The following is a 15,265-nucleotide window of genomic DNA, read 5'->3' on the forward strand; positions in this document are numbered from 1 at the left end:
AAATTGAGACCAGACCATTTGACCAAAAGGAATAAATTCAATAAAGTCGACCACTGGTACCCTTGTATATGCCAGTTGTGTTGACCTAGAGTTAGGTTATCGACCACTGGTACCCTTGTATATGCCAGTGTGTTGATATTAGTCAGACTAGTATCTCAATCCATTAGGATAGGTTCATTTTGGCGGAGGCCTTCAGACAGATATGGGAAACGCCGTTCACTTAGTAAACATCAAAACCATCTATTTTTTTCAATATCCATCTCTTAATCTTTCCATGTGATTAGTTTGACTCCGAATATGATGTCCATAGTGCAACTATCTGAGTAGATCTCTGTCACTTTATATGAATTTTAGTATGCTTGAGTGCAAACTCGTGTACAGCAATTGGAATTTCGCATCAGGGTACTTCTTCCTGTAGTCAATAAGTATGCCAACCAAGGAGATTCTTTAGTGCCTTCCAAGGTTCTGCGTAGATAGCTAAGCTCTGGAGTATCAAGGTTTTGTGGGTACACCTCTGGTAAACCCCCCGGAGACAACACTCCGCCACTAGGGCCACCTAGTGGTTTAACGGCTTACTGCACGTGCTAAGTGTAGTCATTTTATTTTAGATTAGATTTGCTCGAGGACTAGCAAATAATAAGTTTGGGGGTATTTGATAGACGCATTTATGTGTCTAATTTGTCCCAATTGTTTATATTGTTAGTGCTCGATTTTGTACTTATTTTGTTATTTTATGTCTTTGTAGGTGTTTTTGGAGAAATAAGCTTTTGCGGCGAAATTGGCTAAAAAGTGGTTTTTGCGCTCGTGGGAGAAAATTACTATACGGACTCTCACTTTGGATAAGGGGTAACCTAATTACTAAGGGGCACCCCATTTCAGGGCATGTACTAAAGGGACACCGGAACTGGATAGGGGGAGGTCATCTTCAAAGTTTCAAAACTGGATTTTGGCGGAAAAAAAGGCAGCAGCGTCAACAGTTTTGGATCAAGGATTTGAGCGACCTAGGAGGCGATTCAATGGGCAAATTTGGTACCCACGGACTCTACAAGACATAAGGGACCTGTTATAAGCGATTAGACCCATCTAATTGGGCTGGATAAGTCAGAAAATCCACACAAAGTCAAGACAGTGCACACGGTTTCTGTTTAGGGTTTGAGATTAGTTTGAGAGATTTATGGGATATCTTGCGTGGGATATACATCAAAACAGTTGGGTAAAAGTCCTAGAATATATTTGAGACGAGAGAATAACTAGAAACAGCCTGTAACGCAACAAGAAGAAGATTATTCTTCAAACAACCCGTAAAGAATAATGGAGATTTCCAAGGGGTTTGATCGAGTTTCAAGGGGATTTAAAGCCTATAAATAGTTGGTTTTATGTAAGAGAAGGGTGATCAAGAGTGAGGGGTCGATTGGGAGTCCAGCAGAGAGGCGCAGGAGGAGTTGCAGGAATTGTACCTGCTGCTGCTGCTGCCGCCATTATGAAAGCTCGAAGAACACGAAGAACACACCTGCAAAGACAGTCGTTTATCAACAGTGACAACGACTAGCATTCGAGGGTCTTAAAACAACAGCTTCAACAACAGCACTGAGGTATCGTTATTACAGCAGTGGTATTTTATCGTTCTTCTCTGGACGCTTAAAGAGGGTCGTAGTTTCACTGTATTATATTTTTCACTCTTTTAATCATATTTTGAGCATCAAGTATGTATTTTGAGAACATGATTATTATGAGTAGCTAAACCCCAACATTGGGATGATGGAGGAAGCCGTTCTTTACGCATATGATAATTATATTAATTCTTTTTTGACTACTTGCACTTTTTATTGATCGATTTATGATTTTTCTTAATTGATTGTGATATCGTATGATGATGTATGCTTGGTAGTAGTGCTTTTGATGCGTCATGCTAGTGATATACAATAAATATTCTAAAAATCTACCTTGGAAAGAATGAGAGTCCTTATGATTTGAGCTATAATTGTTTCGAATAAATATATGAATTGTGTGAATGATTAATGGTGGAATCCTGAGTCCTAGTGTCTCTTGATCCTGTGACAAAAATTTTGTATATATTTTTATTTTCTAAAAAAATTATCCTTCACAAGTCCGAGAGTTTGAACCTCATTACTACAATCACACGAAAAATATTTAATCATCATGTTATAAAGAGTACTGACGCTAATATTCCACTAATCACCAATCTTTAAGCGGTTCAAAGTGGAATATTAGCGTCAATACTCTTTATAACATGATATATCTTTTTCGATTGAGTTTACTACTTTTAATTTTATATTAAGTTCAAAATCAAAATCTACACAAGTCAAGAACGAACTTTATTTACCACTATCAAAAATTCGATCATTTCGTGGTGAGTGAAAATCGGTGAATAACAAGAGACAAGGTGATCTTGTCGGGTAATTATTGGGATGTAACCAAGGTCTTGATAGGATTCCCATGAAGGTGTTTGACGTTGTACTCGTTTCTTTGTAGTGGATTTGAGTTGGTGTGAATCAAAGTGAACGTTGAAAATATATATATACAGTAGAACCTCTAGATATTGATACTCCATATATTAATAACCTCTACATATTAATAAAAAATTATGGTCCCAACTTGGGAAAGTTCTAATAGTAATAACCTTTGCAGTCCCACCTTAAGGAATTACCTCCATATATCAATAATCAACAATATATTGAAAAAATATAAACCTTGTTATACGAATTTTATCATTCATATAAGTTATTTTCCTAAAATTGTATAATATTTTGATGTTTTGGAAAGAAAATAAATTGATGATTTATCTTTTATTGTACGTTACAGTATAATTTATAGTTGTCGAAAATATCAAAAATTCTCTAGTAGCCTGAAAAGTTCCTAGATATGTACATGTATTTGTGTATGGAACATAAAAATGTTTGTACATCATCTAGTACAACTATACTTATATTGACCACATACCGAACTTAGAATTTTATATTGTTTATGTGTACCTCTCTATATTAATAAGCTTCGTATATTAGCAATTTTGTGAATACCCAAGAGTATTAATATAGAGAGTATCTATTGTATTGTATATATTGTTGAACCATTATATATCTTGTGTGAGTTTGAGTTATTTTTCTTATTTATTATTGTTACATGTTCTTGGTTTAATTATTATTTATTATAATATTCCAAGATCCTAGTATTTATGTGTTTATCAGAATCTCTAATGTTATTGTGATTATTGTGACGCGCCAATTCCTTTGGCGACGAGATTAAATTATTGACATTGTTGTGTAGCATAGCATTACAAGGATGTATTGAAATCATAAGAGTTTTCAGTTGAATTACTAAACATTTTGTTGAAAGACACATTTGACATTGGACGTTATCAAACTCAATCTCATAAGAATTTGGTTACTTGGAAAAGAAAATATATATGTGCAACAACAACAACATTCCGAAAGTGAAATAATTCTATAAAGTTAAATATTTTTCCTTTAATATGTTAGCTTTGTGATTTTTCTAAATAAATTCACCTTTTTTTGTTGCAATTGTTAACTAGCCGAAACTAAGTTATGTGTACATATGTTCAAAACTTCTGTCACCTCTTACAGAGAGTTATAAACTTTTTTCAATATTAATGTACCTAGTTTTAGGTACTTCTAGCTACTCTGCCAGCTAGAAGGCATAATACAATTGATCTTTTTCTCTTTTATAAATTATGACCATTCTATCAGAGAAGCACTCACATAGTTCTGGGTTCAATGTCTCTAATGGGTTCACTAGTAACGTAGCAAAATTCAGTTCAAATCTTCTCTTAATTTTTTCCTCAGCAACAACAAAAGTGTGTCATGAAACTGACAAAGCAGCTCTACTTGATTTCAAGAAGAGTATCTTTGATGAAGGTTCAGAGGAACTGTTAAAATATTGGAATAAAGACACCAATCGTTATACCCAATGGGATGGTGTCCTTTGTAATCATTCCAACGGTGGAACTGTTAATAAACTCGTCGTGATACGAATACGATCGGAATAATTTCTCTATCATTAGGTAATCTCAAGTTTTCTAAACCTTTATTGTCTCATCAAGATAAAAGGGTCAATTCCTTCAGATATTGGAAAATTATCACATTTTTCTTCTATCTTTCTCACTGGAAATGATTTCCATTCTCCACTTACGTCATCGTTTCAACATCTTTCAGAAACTCAAAAATCCACACCTTGAACATAATCTTTTATAGGAAGGATTGCGATATATATATATGATCTACAAAAAAAAAGTATAAATAACTTTGTATATGCACAACGAAACACATTTGGTCTTTCTGAATAATTCTTTTCCTTTAAAATTAAAGAGAATAAAATGGGATCACTAGTGTCTCTTAAGATGAACATAATATAAATTTTGAAAAAGCGGGGGTCTAACAACACCACCCAATATTTCGCTTAACAATCTGTATGGACAAACTCGAATATACTTTTAAGAGAATTAACAAGACTCAATCAATTAAAAGTATATCAAAGAGTTTATATCTCTATTCTTGATTTGATTTACTCAAGCAAGAACTGCAAGTTCTAATCAAATACAAGGAATAACTTGGATGGTACCAAAGACCAATATCCAAGGATCAATCAACAACCTAAGGTCAGATTTCCAATTGATTGATTCAAACACACAACCTGTATTATTTCGATTATATAAAAAAATATAATGCGGAAAAAGAAATAACACATGTTAGAGCATTGCTCGGTCGAACTCGCATGCGTTGCTATCTCAAGCATGTTTGTCAATGTTAGTGATCAAAACTATAAGTCTTGATTTATAGTATATTATAGCTAAGTCTCGGACTAGGATAGAAAGTGTAGTTGAGCTCAAGAAATTCATGGCGATTCATCATACAAGTAGAAAAACTACTCAAGGAATAACTTTGTAAGGACCCTCAAGCTCGTCAACGCTATTAGACTAGTCAAGAAATTATTATCTGATAACAATTCGATTAGTTTAACACGAACGTTAATTAATAGATTAACCTAACAACGATTTAGATACGAAAATAGGATCGTTAGATAGATCTCGAAAAGTTATGCTAAATGGGCTGCTCGAATGTGTCATTCGGATACCAGAGGGAGAAGATATCATCAGCTTTGTTTGAAGGGCAAATTAGTCATTTTACAGCTTAGCCGACCTGGGATACCCTTATCTAGCTGAGTGTGTGGTTTAGCAAATCTCTTTAGTCTTATCCTAGTCGAGTTGATAAACTCGATTTCCTTTCTTTTCTTATTCGATCTTCATCTTATTTCTTCTCTTTCTTCTTCTTCTGTTTCTTTCTTTCTCTATTCTTCTCTGTGGAGAATTTGAGAGTCATGCATAGCGATTTGTTGAGCACGGTCAGTTGATGAAGATGTATCAATCAGGATGGTGGCGATGTTATTGTGAAATAAGAAAGAGAACAATTTGGGATCGGAGAATTAACAGAGGAAATCCAGTTAGGGTTTGTAAACGGTGTATTTGGATTCGTTGGAATGGATAGGCTAATTAGGTTGTTGATAAATGAAGGATAGAGGGTTGTTGTTTAATTGAAGATGTATAACTGTTTTGAGGAAGAATCAGTGAAGTTAGGGTTAGGGGAAATTCAGAATAAGAGTTTGAAGATGAAATTGAGAGTTTAAGGAGAAGATTTGAGATGGGTATGATTAATATGGAAGTTAGGGTTAGGTCTTGAATTCGAATTAGAAAAATAGAGGATTGGGAATTTGTCAGGGTTTTTCATAGAACCACTGGTGGTGTTGAAGATTATTGAATTTGTTGATGAGCTGTGATGAGTTGCTGCATTGAATCGAGGTGAAGAAGAGATTGAACACAATTGCCTGAGTATTATTGTATCGAGGTAAGATTTCTTATTAGAAAATTTATTGTAGTTATTCATTTTAGTTTTGAGTTCTTTTTGTAGTGGGTGACGTAAAAATTGAGGAAGGGGTTTTCCGTGGATGTGGAATTATAAATCATTGGTGGCGATGCTGTTAAACCAGGGGTAGAATGAGACTTATCATATTGAGAATGAATGGATATGTAGTACTTAGAGTTTTGTAGTGGTGATGGTTCTTGTGTTGTGTCTGGGATGTGGTGGAAATGGAATTCAGGACATGAATAAGTTTGTGATTGTGAAGTCAATGTAATGAACATGACAAGGGAGTTGGTGTTAGAGTATTGAGTTACAGATGGAAAGAGTGGTTGAGTTGAGATAAGTCTAGAGGGAGATAAATATGAATTAGGTGAGGGTTGAACAGCTGTAGGGGATTATGATTTGTGTCTAAGGCATAAGATGTATTATCTAAAGAAGGTGGTGTTATTGGTGCAGATGAAGTGAAATGAGTTGTATCTGGAATTGTAGTTGTTTATAGGTGAAAGAACTGTATGAGGTATATGAATTGTAGATGATGGTTGGAGTACTCAGTGATGCAATGAGGGTTGCAGTTGAAGTTATAGATCAAGCAAAGACTCGACTGGTTTAGTGGTGACTAAATTGTGTGTTTTCAACTGAGTTGTATATTGGTGGTACAGGGAGTGAGAAGATTGTTGTAGCTGTTTGCAAGAGTCAATCTGACTTTGGTATAATGGAGATGGTGATGTGTTACTTCAGGTTGAATGGGTGCAATGATGATTGTAGAGACTAGATAATAGCTCCAAAGGAGGCTTGCTACTGCAATTGCGGGTAAGCTTAGTTTGTATTGTAATTTGAAGTTAGATAAATTGAATGTGCAATGTGTAAAGTTGATGCTCTGTGTTTAATATGGTTTAATTGAAATAAGAAAATAGAAGTTGGTTATTAGGAAGTCTTAGTTTAATCCACTGGATTCTCCCCATTCACACTGGCTTTTGGAACAGAGGCAGTCATACCCACTGAGGTACACCTGAAGACTACCAAGACCCGTGCTGTCGAATCTGGAAACAATGAGAGCACATTGGCTTTAGATAAAGAGCTGCTGGAAAAACAAAGAGAAATATCCTTGCAGCAATTAGTTTGATATCAGCAGGCAATCAAGCTGAGTTACGACCGAAAGGTCAAAGAACGAGCTTTTAAGCCAGGGGAGTATGTCTTGAAGAAAACTCGAGCAGCCACAATTCAGCCAAACTGCGGAAAACTCGGAGCAAATTGGGAAGGTCCATACATATATAGTAAACATACCCGCATCTCAGGGCTCCTACTACCTAAGGAACCTCGATGGTACTCAAGATTCAAAACCATGGAAGCCATGGAATTCGTTCCACTTGAAGAAATTTTATCATTAGCTAGATTCACATAAGAGTAGTCTCGTTCAAATCCTGTTGTGCTGCACTCTTTTTCCTTTCTGATGGTTTTATCCCACTGGGTTTTCCACGCAAATGTTTTAACGAGGCAGCTGTTGTTGGGCAGTAGGTACTTATATTGTCATTCTTATTCAGATATTTAATTCAATATTATTTTGGTACTCCACATTCTATCATAATTGTTCACTGCTGCGGATGGTTTGAATCCGCAGTCAGTCCTAAATGACAAAGCAGTACAATTCGTGTATACTGTCAGCAACATCTCCAACACCTCGCAGATAGAGTGAATGCACAACTCGAGCATTTTTACCCTATTCTTAGCATGTCCCCATCATATGGACATCAAAAAATGTAGCGAACATTTTCCCTATCCAGACATGGGGAAATGTATACATTTCAAATCTGCACGCATCTTGAATAGTGGGATTTGTCCCCTTGCGCGAATTCAAGATAACAGAAAAACTCATTCTTATTCCATGCGCGAGCAAAATACAGCAAGGAAGTGCACCCTTGCGTAAATATTGAGCAGCATGACACAAACTACAAAGTAGGAGCAAGTTACATATCACCTCAGTCACTTGGGGAAGAGATGTGCAACACCTCAGCACAAACATACTATTAGTTGGGGGAGAGCTGCATAACACTCTAACAACACGCTCGGGGGCGAGTTATGCAGCACTCCAAAATGCAAAGTTCAGTAGCAAACAGATTTAGGGAACCCGAACTTCTTAACCCATAACAATTTATGGATTAAGAGGGGGCGATGTTTGTACCCTAATATTTCACACACAAAATGGGATCTCTTGGGCCTAATATGCTTCTCATATTAGCCAAGTATAGGAAAGTTGGGCCTTAGAAACACTCTATGTACAAGCCCATGTGCAACAACCCAAATAAGTGCTTAAAAAAGTCCACGTCAGCAATGATGGTCGCCACGCCAGCAAGTGCCATGTTAGCAATGTTGTCTCCACATCGGCACGCCACATCAGCAGTACCAGCTGCACCGTCATCAAAACGACCCAATCAGTAGGTAATGTGGCAGAATATTCTGTCAAGGTGGAAGCATATTCTGTTAGGGTTATAATGACGTCAGCATATTCCTGACGCCCTCAACATTTTCTGTTTCCGTCTTAACTAGTAATGGATATTTGAAACATGAAAAATTGAGATGTTTGTTAACTAGTAATGGGATCTTTAGTATAAAATTACTTTATGACAAATTGCATAACCCAATTGCTTTGTCTTCGTTAAATTTTATAGCTTTTTTTTGGACGTCTTTTTGGAAGATGGATTTTTCTCCAATACTCAAAATATTTTTTTGGAAATGCATCCACTATTAGAGCAACGCTCGGTTAAACCTATAAGTTTTGCTATCTCAAACTTGTTGTCAATGTTAGATGATCAAAACTATTTCTTGATTTCTAATCTACTAAGTCAAGTCTCGAACTAGGTTAGAATTTGGTAGTTGAGTATCAAACATCACCCTCGAAGACTGAAGATCGACGAAGAAATTTGGAGAACTTCTTTTATCAGGTATGTGAAGACTGAACCATTTTATTTTACTCACGATCTAGCATTCTATTTTTTGATACTATGTCGTATGACTTCTAGTAGATTTAAAAACAACAAGTTTCGAGTCAAGCTTGTCTTGTTAAAAGTCTTGAAATATGATTCAAGCATAGATGTCCAAATGTCCTTAACAATATTAGTTTGAAACATTTTATTGTTCGAGAATTAATTTGTGAAACAATTGAATATCGTCCATATAAGTGATTTTATCATTTGGGAATGTTTTAAGCATCATAAGAGAGAAATCCAAGAACTTATGATATTTCTGCTCAGGGTAGGTTGGAAAACAAGTTTGCAAACCATAGATATCTGATTTCATAAATAACGGAAAGTCAGCAAACCAGTTCGCAAACCGCAAGTTTAGTTGGAAACAACTCACAAACACGGTTCATGAACCGTGGTGAACTGAAGTTCTGGTGTTGGAATTAAAGGCTTAAGGTTGGCAAACCCAGCTGGCGAATTGTGTCCATCTGAGTTCATAAACCGAGTACGGTTGGCAAACCCAGTTGCGAACAGTATACATCTGATTTTTCGAGCCGGGTAGGGTTGGAAAACTCCGTTCACAAACCATATCTCCCTGACTCGTGAATTTTAGCCTTACGGTTCACGAGCCGTTTCACCAACGGTCCAAGTAGAATTTAGCAGATGCTCAAACACTTATTTTTCTAAATATGTTTAATATTGCTATAACTTCCTTAACACTTCTAAAGCTTCATTGATCACTAAAACACTTATGTGTGTACATCATGATTAAACTCTTGAGTGTTTAAGTGAACATCAACTTGCTTATAGTTCGAAAAGCATATTTGGCAAATCAGAACGGTCATTATACAGAGTTCCGTAATCGAACCACTGTGTATACTTTTTCATTGTGTTTTCAAGATTAATTCTAATATGTTTTAATTGAAACCTTAACTAGAGTTTCATTTAAACAAAGAAAGTGTTTGCTTGATTCTCAAGTTATCGTAGATCGAATTTTAAGTAACCCTGAGCCTTGAAAAACTATAAATAGAGATGCTCTTTCAACCAGGAAATTCAATCCCTAACACTTTGTGTCCTAGATGATATCTAGATTCGTCCTATATGAACTTAGGTTTCCTCTGAGAAACATAATTAGGTTTACGACTAAAAGACTTCGTTTTTGGGATTCGTGAAGCCAGGTATGACTATGTTTACCTTGATTGTTCGTTTATACTGATCTTTCTTTTCTGTTATCGAGGATCTTGTAATCTCTTTTAGGCAAGATAGATAAATTGCAAAGTTCTCTTCGTATCAGACTTTGTGATTCCTTAAGATAGATGTCCGAGAATTGATCTTAAGTGATTTTTTGAAGATTGTTCTTGATGAGAGGTGGTAAAATATCCAGGCTTCTCATCTAAGTGAGTGTAATTATTCCGTATTATAATGTTTGATATCTTTGTCTATTGCAAACATATTTCCAAGACTTAGATTTTTGTTTCCAATTCAAATGTTATTTTCGATGAACAATATACTGTATGAAGAGGGAAAAAACTAAAAAAATGCTCCATGGCTTTAAAACTGGACATGAGTAAAGCCTTTGATCGTGTAAAATGAAGTTTCTAAACAATGTTAAGGAAAAGCTGGGATTTGGCAACAAATGGCATCATTTGGTTCATGAATGTGTTAGTACAACAAAGATACAAATACTTCTAAATTGATCATTGTGCAAATCATTCTAACCATCAAGGGGAATTCGTCAGGGTGACCCATTGTCACCGTATTTATTCTTGCTCACAATGGAAGTGCTTATAAGAGCTCTAGTTAAGGCTGAACAAGAAAAGAAAATTCAAGGTATCAAAATATCTAAAAATGCACCACAAGTAACAAACTAATTGTTTACAGACGATTGCTTGTTGTTTGCAAAGGCTATATTCATAATGCAAACCATCTGTTTGAAGTCATCAATAAATTCAGTGCAGTCTCGGGTCAACAAATTAACTTTCAAAATTCTGCAGTTTTCTTCTCAAAACACATACATTCACGTCATTGCAGAATATTACTAAGAAGATTCAGAATGAAGAAAATGTCTCTTGAAGAGATATATTTGTGTATACCTTTATTTTTATATAGGAAAAAAACATCTTCGTTTTTAAGTTTAGTTGATACCATGAAAACTAGACTGATAAGGTGTAATGGCAAGTTCATGAACCAAGTTGGACGATATGTGATGGTAAAAAATATTCTTAACACAATGGTTTCGCATCAAATGTGTATCTTCAGAATCCCGGAGACAACATTGAAGGAGATGGAAAAAGTTCAGCGTAATGGAAAAGGTTTTTTACTATTTACTCAAGATGATACAGAGGACATACTTCAGATCCATATTCCCGTAACGAATGAATATAGACTTGTGTAGACTCTTACAAGGACGGGAAAGTTTCCTGTCAAGTCAGGTAATATGAAATTCATGAATATTAAACATAACAATGCTCATCAGAATGATAAGGTAGCTGGAGATTTTGGAAAATATTATGATGTTTAGACACTTTACCTAAGGTCAAACAATTCTGGTGGAAGTGTATTTGTGACATTGTACCATCTAGTGAAAGGCAGAGTCATGAACTATGGAGGAGAAAATTGTAATATGTGTAATCAAGGAGTGGAAACAACAAGACGTATTCTGTTGGAGTGCACTTTCTCAAGTGATATTTGGTTGACAATACCAGGAGCAAGCCAACGTATTCATCAAAACGATCACAATGTATCATAATGGATAAAAAGCCGGTTCACTGATACAATGACCAATCTGGTAGATGATTGGGTTGTGAAGATGGAAAACACGGTCTGAGAGATATAAAAAGCACGTTGCGACGACTTTTCAAGAAATACGTCCAAACCCAGTTGGTGTCATAAAATGCATCCAGCTGCGAAATGACAGTACAGAGGAAGAAAATGCAGCTGAAAAGAGATATTGCAGCTGTGTCAGTTCGGGAAAATCCGACACATACGACTCGTTGGATGCCACCAGAAACACATTTCTTTTCTTTTTGATGTGATGCATCATATAAAAAGCTTAATAACGATCATCATACTGGCGGCATAAGACTAATAATCCGTAATTTTGCAAGTACTTATGGACAAGGGAAATACGTAAGCTCGGAGCAAGCTGAATGGGAAAGACTGTTGTTAGTTATGGAATGGGCAGAAGAGATTGGGATACCAGAGGCGTGTTTTGAGTTAGATGCACAAACGATGGCTAATGCAGTTAATGAACATCACCAGCAAGTAGCCGGGAAAAATCAATCTACGATTCCAGATATGAAAATAAGTTACGTAATAACCCTAAATGATGTTGCAAATTTATAAGTAGAGAATGCAATAAGCCAGCGGACAAACTTTGTTGCAAATTTATAAGTAGAGAATGCAATAAGCCAGCAGACAAACTTTCCAGGCATGATAGGAAATTTAAAGTATCAAGAGTTTGGCCTTCATATCCACCTGCTTTTGCTGCAAATGCAATTATGGAGGATACTATTCATTGGTAATGAAATTTTTTCTTAGTATAAAAAAAAGTAAAAAGAAAATATACCGCATCTTTCTGGTTTTCAATGTGCCAAACAGACCCCGGGAGAGAGAGTGAGTTAGGGGAGTTGCAGTTGGGTAGTGTTAGTGGCGGAGGAGACTAGAATAAGCTAAACGTGGGCCAAAAACGGCTTCAAATGCCGACCAATTACAAAACTACACCTTGTTTGTTTGCTGGCTGAGTCGATCCCCGACGCGTATCGAGTTAGATGTTAAACTGTTTGTTTGTCGCCGTCTCAATGGGCCATCGAGTTTTTAAGCGATGGTGCTATTCACAGTTCTAAAACACCACTCTACTCACAGTTCAACAACATCTAAATCCTACATCTTTCAAATGGTGAATCTTTTTATTTAATAGTGGATCCTGGCTGAATATCCCTGAACCACTACTCTTATGACACCTAGCATTGAGTGGTGAATAGAGCTAAGTGGAGAGCTGAATATCATTTCCGGTTATTTTCATATCCATCTTTGATTTTGCTCTGAGTTCACTTCAGACGGAAAAGCCTAGAGTTTATTTGTTGAAGATGATGATGACGACTCATGATCAACATAGGTATTTCGTACTATTCTCCTCTTTCTTTCTCTCATTTTGATTTTCTGTATCCAATGGATTTTATTTCTAGGGTTTCAATTAAAAACCAGTAAAGGGCTCTCTCTCTTGATCGGATAAATTCCATTTTTTTTGATTGGATTAATTTCATTTTATGGAATTTTTGTTGTTGTTTTAGTAATGGGTTTTGATTGGGTTGAAGAAATTTGTTGTTTCCATTCAGCATTAGATGACCTAATAGAGCACTGCTAAATGTTTCTAGAAATGCTAAATGTGAGATGATGACTTTCAGTTACTTTGTCCCATGTTCTTGTTAGATTGTTTCATGTGGTGGATGTTATTTCTGAACCATTTCACTAGATTGTACAACTTAGGGCGGCCATGAACTGTTAACTTTTGGTGGGATAGGATCATCTAAAGACATTGTTTTCAGTCCTAGTACTTTGTTTATACAATAGTGTAATCCGGATGAAGTCCAACCAGCAAAGTCCTAAAGAAGCTACAGCTGTGATGCAATTAGTTTGTAATCCTATACTTTTTAAGTTAGCTAAAGTCTGGTAAATAAATTTGCAGTGGTGGTCGATGGCATTCATAAAGGGTGATTCTATTCAGGTGGTGGTCGTAGGGAGAGATTTATCAGTAGTTTCAGGAAGCAGTGGCGGCAGAATCTTCGGTTGGCGGTAGTGGTGGTGGGATGGCTGGCTACCTTGGATAACAGTTGCCATCGCTGGTCTTGCCTTGGTTGCCCTGCGTACACTGATACACTCTCTTAGGTAATTAGTTCCCTTTTTATTTAGACAGAAACCCTATAAATAATTTTACAATGAAATTTAATTTTGTAAGCACAATTTCAGTTCAATTTATATGATCAGCAGTTTAAGTTTAGGTGGATTTTGTTTTGTTTTGCCAAACATTGAATAAGGAAATAGATAACTACACTACAGTCCACAACTCTCTTCTTGCTGTATCTTTGTTTTGTTACTTCTTCATTATTATAGGAAATGCTTCCCACCCAAACCACTAGTAATCTACTTGATTAGACAAAATTACCTGTAAACAGTGACTAAGTAAACACAATTGAATCAAATCAGATTGTATTCACTATCAGTGGGTGTATATTCACGGCGAACTGCCTATATTTTTTCGCTGCTGTTGAGTTTACCAATTTCGGTGAGTTACGAATTGGCTCGACTGTTGTTTGCACTAGATGCATTTATGGTCGCCTATGTTTGGTTCTTCTTATATGAAAGAAGGATTCTTAGGTTTATCAGATATTCTTCACACTGGAGGTGCATTAGTTTTGTGTCTATGTAATGGTAACATGTACACGAGTGTAACGTTTATGTATATTCTTCGTGGGAAAATAAAATGGCTATATATCCAGTCTTATAATGAAGAAAAGCAGCAGCCAAATTCTTTATAGAACTAAGTTGGAAAAGCAGTACCAGCATCGTCGGCACAGGGATATCCCTGTCTAAAATTGGCCAGGCTTTTTTGTTTTCCTTACCTTTGTATCAGTATCTTTTTGCTATCATGACCTGAGAGCACTTGAGAAGAAAGAGAGATCACTAGAAGTCAGAAGAGGTAGAGTTGTGTGCTTATCTTATTTCCTGTTATTCTATGTTTCAGTACTTTAGGTAGAATTGTCTGATGCTATGAATATGCTTTCTGAATTGGAAGACCAGAAAAGTTCTTTTTCCTACCAATCTTTGTGATTTTGATTGGGGTTTTCCTTTTCTCATGATTCAGAAAACAGTTTGAGAAGTCGAGGAAACAGTGTAAACGTGCATCTTTTTAAAGCGCATTGGTGATGTGCGTGTTCAACAGATTGGAGCAATGGTACGGACAACAATGGGGACACTGAGTGTTGACGAAGATCCAGATTCAGCTGCTCCGAAGGATGTGACTGCAGAGGAGTCCTCCTCGACTGTCAAAAGAGAGCCCAGAATGTGAGGACTCTAGTGGTAACCAGGTTCTCTGATAAATTTTCCTCATTGCGCCAACTCAACAAGACAACAATGAGAGTGGAATCACAAGGGTGGATGCTGTTGGAGAAAATGAGTTTTAATTAAAAAGATTTTATGGTCTTGGTATGGTTTGATCTAATGACCTAAGGGTCTAAGGATACTCACTCATTTTTGGGTGAATGAAGTGGAACCTTTAGTCCCACATTGTGGAAAACTAAAGAGGAGCTCCACTATATAATCATACACTTAATGTGTTAAGGACAGCTTGTTGAACCTGTGATTTTGCCCTCATCAATTTGTTCGTGGTAGAGTTGTTTGATACTGTTCTTTATATTT

The 15,265-nt window shown here is 36.2% G+C and overlaps 2 long non-coding RNA genes across 2 annotated transcripts; both read left to right on the forward strand.

Moving 5' to 3' along the window:
- Positions 1-5,287: 5,287 nt before the first annotated feature.
- On the forward strand, positions 5,288-7,458 carry LOC113341454. Its single transcript, XR_003355931.1, has 2 exons — positions 5,288-6,701; positions 6,875-7,458. It is a non-coding gene; the product is annotated as an uncharacterized LOC113341454 (long non-coding RNA).
- Positions 7,459-12,877: 5,419 nt separating this feature from the next.
- LOC113341400 lies at positions 12,878-15,002 on the forward strand. The gene is made up of 3 exons (XR_003355919.1): positions 12,878-12,965; positions 13,536-13,735; positions 14,712-15,002. It is a non-coding gene; the product is annotated as an uncharacterized LOC113341400 (long non-coding RNA).
- Positions 15,003-15,265: the final 263 nt, after the last annotated feature.

The sequence above is a fragment of the Papaver somniferum genome, unplaced genomic scaffold, assembly GCF_003573695.1.
Source record: "Papaver somniferum cultivar HN1 unplaced genomic scaffold, ASM357369v1 unplaced-scaffold_29, whole genome shotgun sequence".
In the NCBI taxonomy this organism is placed as follows: domain Eukaryota; kingdom Viridiplantae; phylum Streptophyta; class Magnoliopsida; order Ranunculales; family Papaveraceae; genus Papaver; species Papaver somniferum.